The 9,850-nt window shown below is 43.2% G+C and overlaps 1 long non-coding RNA gene across 1 annotated transcript in view; it reads right to left on the bottom strand.

Annotated features, from left to right (window-relative positions):
- Nucleotides 1–9,253: 9,253 nt before the first annotated feature.
- The window catches only part of LOC143793708 (uncharacterized), a 65,478-nt gene continuing 64,881 nt past the window's right edge, over nt 9,254–9,850 (bottom strand). The window contains exon 4 of the long non-coding RNA XR_013220211.1: nt 9,254–9,347. This is a non-coding gene — a long non-coding RNA (uncharacterized LOC143793708). The remainder of the gene's footprint in view (nt 9,348–9,850) is intronic.

The raw sequence follows: 9,850 nt of genomic DNA, 5'->3' as shown, positions 1-9,850 counted from the left end.
GGCGGGCCGGGGTGGATTAGTGACCCGCGGCCTGCTCCCTCCGCAGGGTCCCGAGAGGGGCTCCGTGGCCGTTGTCTGCCGCGCGCTCCCAGCTCCGGGGACAAACGCTCTGGGGGACGGGTCCTCCTCAATCTGGTCCCCTGGACACCGGAACCACCCAGTAAAGATGCCAGCTGGTCCTCCAGCCAAACGCCATGCTGGAACCACGCCATCTCCCGAAGCTGCCCCAATATGGCATCCACAGAGGACATAGTGCCCGTCTTCTCTCTTTGCTGACTAAAAGGTAATGCCCCCTATTCCCGTACTTTCCCTACAGGCCCGCCCTACAATCTACAGACCACCCCTTTCCTCCTACCTCTTAAACCAATCCCCACTGTCCCTGTCTTATTTTAAACGATGTTCCCAAGTCCCCTTGGCAACGCAGTCATGGGGAGCTTTTGTTTAACTGCGTTCCTACAGCCCCCCGCTTGATGTGCCTATTTAGTGGAAACCCCCACATGTGACCCTATTTTGGAAACTAATTTATCAAGACGTGTGGTGATCACCTTGAACCAACAGGTGCTTTAGAGAATTTTACAATGTTGAACCGTGAAAAATGAAAATGAAAAAAAAAAAGATTTTCCCACAAAAATGCTGCTTTAGCAGCATTTTTTTCATTTTCACAAGGGTATCGGGAGAATATGGAACCTAAAATGTGTTGTGAAACTACTCCTGAGTATGTCCATGTCCCACATGTGTTGGGAAACTACTGTTTGGACACACTGTCTAAATCAGAAAGGGAGGAATAATGTTTTAGAAAGTAAACTTTGATGGAATGTTCTGCGGATGCCATGTGCCTAATCAGTGGAAACCTGTGACAAGTGACCCCAATTTTGGAAACATCCCTGAAGAAAATTATTTTGAGGCATAGTTATAGTAATGATAACAATGCTTTTAGCTTTACTTATGTATGAATTTATAATGTGGTGGCATGTGTAAAGGCCCCGTCACACATAGCGATTTACCAACGATCACGACCAGCGATACGACCTGGCCGTGATCGTTGGTAAGTCGTTGTGTGGTCGCTGGGGAGCTGTCACACAGACAGCTCTCTCCAGCGACCAACGATCAGGGGAACGACTTCGGCATTGTTGAAACTGTCTTCAACGATGCCGAAGTCCCCCTGCAGCACCCGGGTAACCAGGGTAAACATTGGGTTACTAAGCGCAGGGCCGCGCTTAGTAACTCGATGTTTACCCTGGTTACCAGCGTAAATGTAAAAAAAACCAAACATAACATACTCACCATCTGATGTCCGTCAGGTCCCTTGCCGTCTACTTCCTGCTCTGACTGAGTGCCGCCGTACAGTGAGAGCAGAGCGCAGCGGTGACGTCACTGCTGTGCTGTGCTCTCACTGTACGGCCGGATCTCAGTCAGAGCAGGAAGCAGACGGCAAGGGACCTGACGGACATCAGATGGTGAGTATGTACGTTTTTTTTTTTTTTACATTTACGCTGGTAACCAGGGTAAACATCGGGTTACTAAGTGCGGCCCTGCGCTTAGTAACCCGATGTTTACACTGGTTACCAGTGAAGACATCGCTGGATCGGTGTCACACACACCGATTCAGCGATGTCAGCGGGACCTCAACGACCAAAAAACGGCCCATGCCATTCCGACACGACCAGCGATCTCACAGCAGGGGCCTGATTGCTGGTATGTGTCACACATAGCGAGATCGCTATGGAGGTCGCTGTTGCATCACAAAACTTGTGACTCAGCAGCGATCTCGCTAGCGATCTCGCTATGTGAGACGGGGCCTTAAGGTGTGCAGAGAACTACAGACTATAAAAGGGTGTTGTCTTAAACCAGGTTTTATTAATTTATGGACTCGTGGTACACTTTGATGCAATCCTTCATGTAAAGACAAGGTTCTCAGACAAAGTTTTAAAATGATAAATTGTATCCTTTCGCATTCCTTTCTTGGATCTTATGCAACACCTTTTCTGTGTTCTTTCCTTCCTCGAAATTTGGGTAACCTCACTGGGAAAATGTTGCACAGGCGCAATACAGACGATACAGTTTTAGAAGTACTGGAACCCTCACCTTCTGACTGCCAAACCTTAGGGCCTTGATAACAACCTCCTGGAACTGAAGGAAGGTCCTCATATTGCCTGCACATTGAAACAGCACAAAACAATTGAACAGTGCCAACTGTACAATGTGCACAGCCAACTTTTTGTACCCTACTTTTGCTTTTGCATGGCACTGTATAGTTTAATGACCTGATCTGAGAGATCTACACCCCCTATGAACTTATCATAATCCAGGTTACAATCTGGGTTGGGGATTTCTGTGGTAGAGCCTTGGACAGTCATTGGGAGGTGTGGACACAGTGTTTTGTGGTCAAGATTATTTAAAGCCAAAGCTTCTGTGTGTGTACCCTGAGGTACCCTTGTACAGCTTATACAGTTTAACCCCTTTCTGACCTCGGACGGGATAGTCCCCTGTTTTGATGCTGGGCTCCGTGGTGAGCCCGCATCAAAGCCGGGACATGTCAGCTGTTTTGAACAGCTGACATGTGCCTGCAATAGCGGCGGGTGAAATCGCGATTCACCCGCCGCTATTAACTAGTTAAATGCCGCTGTCAAACGCAGACAGCGGCATTTAACCGGCGCTGCCGGCTGGGCGGCCGGAAATGAGCGCATCGCCGACCCCGTCACATGATCGGAGGTCGGCGATGCTTCAGAACAGTAACCATAGAGGTCCTTGAGACCTCTATGGTTACTGATCCCCGGCAGCTGTGAGTGCCACCCTGTGGTCGGCGCTCACAGCACACCTGCATTTCTGCTACATAGCAGCGAACATCAGATCGCTGCTATGTAGCAGAGCCGATTGTGTTGTGCCTGCTTCTAGCCTCCCATGGAGGCTATTGAAGCATGGCAAAAGTTAAAAAAAAGTGAAAAAAAGTGAAAAAAATAAAAAAAATATAAAAGTTTAAATCACCCCCCCTTCCGCCCCAATCAAAATAAATCAATAAAAAAATCAAACCTACGCATATTTAGTATCGCCGGGTTCAGAATCGCCCGATCTATCAATAAAAAAGCATTAACCTGATCGCTAAATGGCGTAGCAAGAGAAAAATTCAAAACGCCAGAATTACGTTTTTTTGGTCGTGGCGACATTGAATTAAAATGCAATAACAGGTGATCAAAAGAACGTATCTGCACCAAAATTGTATTATTAAAAATGCCAGCTTGGCATGCAAAAATAAGCCCTCACCCGACCCCAGATCATGAAAAATGGAGGCGCTATGAGTATCAGAAAATGGCGCATTTTTTTTTTTTTAGCAAAGTTTGGAATTTTTTTCTCACCGCTTAGATAAAAAGTAACCTAGTCATGTTAGGTATCTATGAACTCATACTGACCTGGAGAATCATAATGGCAGGTCAGTTTTAGCATTTAGTGAACCTAGCAAAAGAGCCAAACAAAAAACAATTGTGGGATTGCACTTTTTTTGCAATTGCACCACGCTTAGAATTTTTTTCCAGTTCTCTAGTACATGTCATGGTAAAACCAATGATGTCATTCAAAAGAACAACTCGTCCTGCAAAAAATAAGCCCTCACATGGCCAAATTGACGGAAAAATAAAAAAAGTTGTGGCTCTGGGAAGGAGGGGAGCGAAAAACGAACACGGAAAAATGGAAAATCCCAAGGTCATGAAGGGGTTAATTTCATACCTTGCCCTCTTAAATGGCAAGTAATGTCGTAATTTTAGCCTCCCTTTGACAGCGACCGGAGATTAATCTATACAGGTATCCCTTTGGTGGATGTATGCCTCAGCAAATTTTCTGCTGTAGTGTTAACCCCTTTCTGACATCAGATGTACTATCCCATCGAGGTGGGGTGGGCCCGTATGACCACCGACGGGATAGTACGTCATACGCGATCGGTCGCGCTCACGGGGGGAGCGTGGCCGATCGCGGCCGGGTGTCAGCTGCATATCGCAGCTGACATCCGGCACTATGTGCCAGGAGCGGTCACGGACCGCCCCCGGCACATTAACCCCTGGCACACCGCGATCAAACATGATCGCGGTTTACCAGCAGTATAGGGAAGCATCGCGCAGGGAGGGGGCTCCCTGCGGGCTTCCCTGAAACCCCCGGAGCAACGCGATGTGATCGCGTTGCTCCGAGGGTCTCCTACCTCCCTCCTCGCCGCAGGTCCCGGATCCAAGATGGCCGCGGCATCCGGGTCCTGCAGGGAGGGAGGTGGCTTACCGAGTGCCTGCTCAGAGCAGGCGCTGGTAAGCCTGCAGCCCTGCACAGCAGATCGTCGATCTGAAAGAGTGCTGTGCACACTGTCAGATCAATGATCTGTAATGTCCCCCCCTGGGACAAAGTAAAAAAGTAAAAAAAAAATTCCCCACATGTGTGTAAAAAAAAAATAAAAAAAATATCCTAAATAAAGAAAAAAAAATATTATTCCCATAAATACATTTCTTTAGCTAAATAAAATAAAAAAAAACAATAAAAGTACACATATTTAGTATTGCCGCGTCCGTAACGACCCATCCTTCAGTAAACACCCTAAGAAAAAAAAAAAAAACGAGGCAAAAAACAACGCTTTATTATCATACCGCCGAACAAAAAGTGGAATAACACGCGATCAAAAAGACTGATATAAATAACCATGGTACCGCTGAAAACGTCATCTTGTCCCACAAAAAACGAGCCACCAAACAGCATCATCAGCAAAAAAATAAAAAAGTTATAGTCCTGAGAATAAAGCGATACCAAAATAATTATTTTTTCTATAAAATAGTTTTTATCGTATAAAAGCGCCAAAACATTAAGAAAATGATATAAATGAGATATCGCTGTAATCGTACTGACCCGACGAATAAAATTGCTTTATCAATTTTACCAAACGCGGAACGGTATAAACGCCTCCCCCAAAAGAAATTCATGAATAGCTGGTTTTTGATCACTCTGCCTCACAAAAATCGGAATAAAAAGCGATCAAAAAATGTCACGTGTCCAAAAATGTTACCAATAAAAACGTCAACTCGTCCCGCAAAAAACAAGATCTCACATGACTCTGTGGACTCAAATATGGAAAAATTATAGCTCTCAAAATGTGGTAACGCAAAAAATATTTTTTGCAATGAAAAGCGTCTTTCAGTGTGTGACAGCTGCCAATCATAAAAATCCACTAAAAAAGCCGCTATAAAAGTAAATCAAACCCCCGTTCATCACCCCCTTAGTTAGGGAAAAATAAAAAATTTAAAAAATGTATTTATTTCCATTTTCCCATTAGGGTAGGGTTAGGGTTAGGGCTAGAGTTAGGACTAGAGTTAGGGCTAGGGTTAGGGTTAGGGCAAGGGTTAGGGCTAGGGTTAGGGTTAGGGCTAGGGTTAGGGCTAGGGTTGGGGCTAGGGTTAGGGCTAGGGTTAGGGTCAGGGTTGGGGCTAGGGTTAGGGTTAGGGCTAGGGCTAGGGTTGGGGCTAGGGTTAGGGCTAGGGTTAGGGTTAGGGCTAGGGTTAGGGCTAGTGTTACGGCTAGTGTTAGGGCTAGTGATAGGGCTAGGGTTATTGCTAGGGTTAGGGCTAGGGTTAGGGCTAGGGTTGGGGCTAAGGTTGGGGCTACAGTTAGGGTTGGGGCTAAAGATAGGGTTAGGGTTTGGATTACATTTACGGTTGGGAATAGGGTTGGGTGTGTCTGGGTTAGAGGAGTAGTTAGGGTTACTGTTGGGATTAGGGTAAGGAGTGTGTTTGGATTAGGGTTTCAGTTATAATTGGGGGGTTTCCACTGTTTAGGCACATCAGGGGCTCTCCAAACGGGACATGGCATCCGATCTGAATTCCAGCCAATTCTGCGTTGAAAAAGGAAAACAGTGCTCCTTCCCTTCCGAGCTCTGCCATGTGCCCAAACAGGGGTTTACCCCAACATATGGGGTATCAGCATACTCAGGACAAATTGTACATCACCGTTTGGGGTCCAATTTCTCCTGCTACCCTTGGGAAAATACAAAACTGGGGGCCAAAAAATCATTTTTTTAAAAAAAAAAGGATTTTTTATTTTCACGGCTCTGCATTATAAACTGTAGTGAAACACTTGGGGGTTCAAAGTTCTCACAACACATCTAGATAAGTTCCTTTGGGGGTCTAGTTTCCAATATGGGGTCACTTGTGGGGGGTTTGTACTGTTTGGGTACATCAGGGGCTCTGCAAATGCAACGTGACGCCTGCAGACAAATCCATTTAAGTCTGCATTCCAAATGGCGCTCCTTCCCTTCCGAGCTCTGTCATGCGCCCATACAGTGGTTCCCCCCACATATGGGGTATCAGCGTACTCAGGACAAATTGGACAATATCTTTTGCGGTCCAATTTATCCTGATACCCTTGTGAAAATACAAAACTGGGGGCTAAAAAATCATTTTTGTTAAAAAAAAAGAATTTTTATTTTCACGGCTCTGCGTTATAAACTGTAGTGAAACACTTGGGGGTTCAAAGCTCTCAAAACACATCTAGATAAGTTCCTTAGGGGGTCTACTTTCCAAAATGGTGTCACTTGTGGGGGGTTTTAATGTTTAGGCACATCAGGGGCTCTCCAAATGCAACATGGCATCCCATTTTAATTCCAGTCAATTTTGCATTGAAAAGTAAAATAGCGCTCCTTCCCTTCCGAGCTCTGCTATGTGCCCACACAGTGGTTTACCCCCACATATGGGGTATCGTCGTACTCAGGACAAATTGTACAACAACTTTTGTGGTCTAATTTCTTCTCTTACCCTTGGGGAAATAAAAAAATGGGGGCGAAAATATCATTTTTGTGAAAAAATATGATTTTTTTATTTTTACGGCTCTGCATTCAACTTCTGTGAAGCACTTGTTGGGTCAAAGTGCTCACCACACATCTAGATAAGTTCCTTAAGGGGTCTACTTTCCAAAATTGGGTCACTTGTGGGGGGTTTCAATGTTTAGGCACATCAGGGGCTCTCCAAACGCAACATGGCGTCCCATCTCAATTACAGTCAATTTTGCATTGAAAAGTCAAATGGCGCTCCTTTCCTTCCGAGCTCTGCCATGCACCCAAACAGTGGTTTACCCCCACATATGGGGTATCAGCGTACTCAGGACAAATTGTACAAATTTTGGGGTCTATTTTCTCCTGTTACCCTTGGTAAAATAAAACAAATTGGAGCTGAAGTAAATTTTTTGTGAAAAAAGTTAAATGTTCATTTTTATTTAAACATTCCAAAAATTCCTGTGAAACACCTGAAGGGTTATTTAACTTCTTGAAAGTGGTTTTGAGTACCTTGAGGGGTGCAGTTTTTAGAATGGTGTCACACTTGGGTATTTTCTATCATATAGACCCCTCAAAATGACTTCAAATGAGATGTGGTCCCTAAAAAAAATGGTGTTGTAAAAATGAGAAATTGCTGGTCAACTTTTAACCCTTATAACTCCGTCACAAAAAAAAATTTTGGTTCCAAAATTGTGCTGATGTAAAGTAGACATGTGGGAAATGTTACTTATTAAGTATTTTGCGTGACATATGTCTGTGATTTAAGGGCATAAAAATTCAAAGTTGGAAAATTGTGAAATTTTAAAAATTTTCGCCAAATATTCGTTTTTTTCACAAATAAACGCAAATTATATCAAAGAAATTTTTACCACTATCATGAAGTACAATATGTCATGAGAAAACAGTGTCAGAATCGCCAAGATCCGTTGAAGCGTTCCAGAATTATAACCTCATAAAGGGACAGTGGTCAGAATTGTAAAAATTGGCCCGGTCATTAACGTGCAAACCACCCTTGGGGGTGAAGGGGTTAAACTGCTGGCCAAATTTTGTATAGGCAATCAAAGTTGGGATCGTCTCAGGAAAGATGAATATAATGCAAACATTTTTGGATTGCTTAAAATTGTGTCCTTGTCTTGGCCATCAGGAATACTGGTGTGCTGCAGAGTATTTCAGTGATCCAATATTGCCATTGGATTTGCTCCATTTTTTCACTGTCCACATGCAGCACAATGCCACCAAAATGTCATAATTTCTGCTACATTTCCAGGGGTCGATCTGGCATATAATGATGTTGTATTTTTGGGGAAAAATTGATGGGCATATACATTTAGGTCACCATAATACTTATTAAATACTCACTGAAGAAGACTGAAAAAAGTCAATTTCAGTGAGACCTGCAGGGTCAAATTTGATTCCTGAGTTGCCCCTGAAATCCATAATAAGATCTTGAAAATTTTTGGGTGGTGGAATCTATATGGGATTAATTGCTGAAGGGGTTTCACGGTCCCAGGGCACCTTGCTCTCTCTTCCTCCTCACTAGATGAGAGGAAAAAAAAAAAAGAGGATTGTGGGTTCTTCGTTACTGCCTCAACCTGCGTATGTGGCAAATAAAGTGAAGGCCATTTTTATTATATTTTTCTAACTAGTGGGGATAAATGTGTAAGTGGTGCTTCTACATGTGCATTCTGTAGGGAGTGTATAAATGGTACTATATATTATTAAATTTACTGGGAAAAAATAGAGAAAAAAAATCTCAGACAGCACCAATCACAGTCTGGCTTAAAATATTTTTTTTATGGTAAGGAAGAGTTAATGAGATAGAACAATCGGTCTTCATTGAGAACAAGGATGAACTACACACCGAACACTTTGGACTACTTTAATGAACATCAGCATTAATAGACAATATTATTGTCTGCTGATTCCAGCAAAACATATGCTGGTGGAAATAAGCAGATGCTATAGCCTAATCCTACAGGTTATCCTTAAATTGTAGAGATGCAAACTGTTTTTTTATTAAAAATGTAGTCATGTTATAGTGGGGTGGGGGCAAGCGCGCCAACATCTTCTCACAATAGTAGTTAATGCAGAAGACTTATGGATAAAATCATGTGGAGCTGGGAATTAGTCAACAGAGACCTCACAAAGTGCTTCCTACTCATGCTGTTCTGTCAGGCTGCACAGCGTCTTCTGCTTCAGAGGTAATTACATAGATTTTCTGTCTTGTACTTTCGAATACACAGCGCAGCACAGCACTTCACCAGTGCTCGTAGCTCTGGGCTCCAGATGTATGGTGCTGGTGGAGGTTTGCATATTGCATTTCAACATTTTCAAACCACCATAAAACATGAATCTGCAAATTCTCTTCCTTTCATTGTTTTATTCCAGGGAATGGATCCTTTATCCATACTTTGCGTTTAAACACTCATTTGTTTAGGATGTCGACTCCTCCGAGTCCACAGACCAGTACTGAAATGAATGCACATGTTTAATATGGTCGTCTCCAGACAGGTGTTTCATTATTCATGTTGCGCTGATAGCAGGGCACTTTTGTTTTCTTTAAAAAATAAAACATGCACAGTTTACAAACATTTTGCAGAGCAGTTACGTAATGTCAGAAGGAATTAAGAGATGAGTTTGGATAAATGTTGGCAACAATGTATCATACTGGATTATTACCCTTTATATTTTATGAATTCGGTAAGAATTTGTATTTTGAGATTATTTTTTTTTTGTTGACTTCGTAAAACCTTCTCACTTAGCAAGTGATGATGTCAGTGAGGTGACCGGGGTTCAATGGCTATGAACTCCGGTGACCTTTCTCATGTCAGTGCTAGACACTGCAGAAGAGTAGTTGCGCTCCTGTCTCAGTGTGTTCCTGCTGGCATCATGCCACCGCTCAACAAACCACCCAGATGTAGCAGAACTGGAATTCTACATGGGATCACATAGGGATTATCAGTTGATAGATGAGGAATATGGTGGTTTATTAGTTTTTATTTATGCTGTAATAAATGGGAAAAAGAACTCCAGAGAGTATTTATTTAAAACAAAGGACTT

The sequence above is a fragment of the Ranitomeya variabilis genome, chromosome 1 (genome assembly GCF_051348905.1).
Source record: "Ranitomeya variabilis isolate aRanVar5 chromosome 1, aRanVar5.hap1, whole genome shotgun sequence".
NCBI classification, from domain to species: Eukaryota; Metazoa; Chordata; class Amphibia; order Anura; family Dendrobatidae; genus Ranitomeya; species Ranitomeya variabilis.
Note: the sequence above shows the minus strand (reverse complement) of the source record. Positions and strands in the feature narration are given on the sequence as shown.